Source organism: Wasmannia auropunctata, unplaced genomic scaffold, assembly GCF_000956235.1.
Source record: "Wasmannia auropunctata unplaced genomic scaffold, wasmannia.A_1.0 LD336101.1, whole genome shotgun sequence".
Classification (NCBI taxonomy): domain Eukaryota; kingdom Metazoa; phylum Arthropoda; class Insecta; order Hymenoptera; family Formicidae; genus Wasmannia; species Wasmannia auropunctata.
In genome coordinates, this window is record NW_012026789.1 from 5,747,796 (window position 1) to 5,751,566 (window position 3,771).

The following is a 3,771-nucleotide window of genomic DNA, read 5'->3' on the forward strand; positions in this document are numbered from 1 at the left end:
GACGTGTGCTCTTCCGATCTTTTGAGTATTGTGCAACGTTGTTAATAGGTATGGGTAGACTCAGCTGACGAAACTGCAAGTAGCGCAAAACCGCGCTATGAGAGTAATATTGCATTGTGACAGATATACGAAGGTCGAAAAAATGTTGCAAGCGCTGCAGTTTATGTCAGTCAGGCGTAGATTGTATTACAATGTGTGTATCTTTATTTTTAAAATATTAAACGGTATAATGCCAGAGCATTTAGAAAATAAATTAGTTGTAGTAGGAGATGTAAGCGAAAGGCAAACGAGACAATCAGAAAATATTAGAATAGATTTGAGGAAAACAAGAAGCGCACAAAAAAGTTTATTCTATGAAGGTGTGAAAATGTATAATGCCATACCGAATGAATTGAAGCGGTGCGATAGACTTGTAGTATTTAAGCGTACGTTAAAGAAACACATAATGACTGTGCTGCCTATACTTTAAGATACTATTACAATTTGTAAGATATATATTATGTATGTAAATAGCTAAGAAAGCTAATAAATATCATTCATTCATTCATTCCCTCTTCCTTCTCCCACTCTTCATTGATCTTTATTCTTTCTCTCTCTTTTCCTTTTTTTCAATCTTTTCGTTTATTTTTTCTTTTTAAGTATATATACGTATATTGTATATATGACCCTATAATTATATCTTCATATATATAAATATCAGAAGTTAATCCTAACGTGTGTATGAAAATTATTTTTATTGCACTAATTATGTTTAAAATTAACTTTATTCTATCTAAAATAAATTAAATATCTATTGATAACTGAATTAAAAAACATTGGATTTTTTTTGTATTTAATAAACTAATCAATTCTATAAATTGATAGACTGAAATTTAGATTATTTGTTTATATCTAATTTATCTTAAATATTATTTTGTTCAGAAAATTATAAAGAACTGATGGCATTAAAACAAAAGTGAGAATGACAGCAAAATAAAAAATAGAAAACAATGTGGTAAGTATTGTATTTTTACAAATTTAACACAATATTATTAAAGTTGCAATATTATTACAATATTTTACATTAATATTTTACTTACAGTTACAGCCTATAACAGTAACAATGATGTTAATAAGAGAAAACCACGAGCTGTAGTATTAAGAAATAAAGAAAATTTAAACATTAACAACATAGATTTAAAGGCCATTAAAAAGAATAAAATAAAGAAAAAACAAATGGTAACACAGGGTAAGAATTTAAAAAGCAGTATTGTATTCAGGATAAAATGAAATATTTTAAGACGTAACTAGGTTTTTTAACATTTTCTTTGTTTGACAAAATATAATATAACTTGACAAAGTATAATGTAATCACACTTATTATGTCACATAGTTTATTGAAAGATGAAAATCCAAGAAGACATTTTATTTCAATTACTTTCTTCTTACATTCAATGTTCTAACTTGTTTTATTAGCTTGTAGACACTAGAATGTGTCTTAAATTGTCAGATATTTTGTATTTAATTATATTTATTTTTCTGCATATTTATATTATTATACAAAATGTCTGGCAAAATAAGCAAGATCCAAAATATGTATATACGTAAATTGTCATTGAGAATAAAACAAATGATAAAGGATTTTTTAGTTCAAAATAAATTTAATTTACATGTATCTGGTAATCATTGTACTTATGACAATTTTTATGGTTTAAGATCCAATTTATTGATATTTATCACTATGTGTATAATAGCAGTCATATTGCAGATTAGATTTTGCACAAAAAAAATTTTTGCTATTACAATGATATAAATTTCTGTTTCAGTAATTAAATAACTTTCTATATATGATCAATATAAATAAACGATTTTAAGTTACATGACATGCAAAACGAAAACACGAACTTCTCGTTTAGAATGACCTAATCTACGTATATACAGTGGACATCTTACTAATCCGAAAATATCAAGTATATAATTTATTTATACATTTATGTTTAATATGTTAATTTTTTAAATTCTATCTAAGTTTTCTCTAAGAAGCTAATAACAAAAATTGTTTAATTAAATTAAATTTTTGGATTTTTCGAATTTGTCCAAATTTAATTTATTGTTAATTAAACCTAATATTTCTAAAAAATTAAACTTTGTTTTTTAATTGCAACTAACAAATTTATCAATAATTACTGACGAATAGAGATATGTAGATAGAAATGAACCAGATAAAAACAGATATGTCATATTGCGATTGATGCAATAAACAAAAGTACACTTGAAATTTCCTATAATATTGAGAGGAATGTATTCTTATTTTACTAGATTATATTTATTAAATTCTATTTTTTGCTTTCATTAAAAATGGTTTTCATATAAACTATGATTGTTCAGTATTTATTTACAGTCTCGGTAAAGACGAAATAGTTCAAAACAAAAATGTGTCAAATATTGCGGATGATGTGACAGACGATAATATACCTGAATTTTTCAATATTATTGGTACGGGTGTTACTTTTAGGCTGTATTCGGTTTATAAGTACCATTTGTCCTTTTTTAACAATTGATAAACAACAAGGATGAGATGATGCTGTGAGCAGAATAAGTACCAAAGCGAATGCAGTCTTATTTAATTAGATTATATTTATTAAACTTTAGTTTTTGCTTTCATTAAAAATAGTTATTACATAATTTTTCAGTATCCATTGGCAATCACAGTAAAGATAAAATAGATGAAAATGTGTCAAACATAGCGGATGATGCGATAGACGAAAATATACTTGAAGTTTCTAATAATATTGGTATGGATGTTACTCTTATTTCATAAGATTATATTTTTTTAACTCTTGTTTTTGCTTTCATTGGAAATGGTTTTTATAAAAACTATATGATTTTTCAGTACCCATTGACAGTAGAGACGAAACAGATAAAAACAGAGTTGTATCAAATATTATGGATGATAACATAAATGAAAATGTACCTGACGTTTTCAATAATATAAGCATGGTCGTTATTCTTACTTTGCCGAGCTATGTAGATCCTATAACAGATATTGAGAATATTTCAGATTGCGATATAAGTAAGTTAAATAAGCAAATAAGATACATGATATAATATGCATATAAAACATTGATATCTTGATATAATACTTCCTGTTTAAAATTTTTCAGACATTGCACAATTATTAACAGATTCCGATATTAATAAGTAATTTTTATTTTTATCATACTTATATTTATTCATATTATACTGTTAAATTTAAAAAAATCTTGCTAAAATTTGCATATGATTTGGGAATGCAGGGATATTGATACACTACAATATAACTTACAAACAGAACAAAGCATGTCTGGCCTGGTTCAAAATATGGATACTGCGTATTCTGGAAGTATTGAAGATGTGCCATTTCCAAATCGTTTTAATTTAAGAGATCCGAGAAAATGGTACAGTTCACGTTTAATTTGACATTGATAAAAATTTAAATACAATTGAAATTTTCAATATTATTTTTACCATTTTTACACAGAGTATATGGATTTTACAATTAGTACTATACCGATTATAATTATAGTCTCATATGGAATGTCTGACAAGTGTTACTTTGCATAATGTAGTTAGGTAGATTAGATCATTCTAAACGAGAAAGTTCTCTACTATATATTTTACAAATAATCATTATTTAAATTATATATTATCATATATTTTACAAATAACCATTTTTTTTAATTATTCTGTATTGATTTATACTTATGTATAAAAAGTTCTTTAATGACTTAGAAATTTGTATGTTGCAAAATG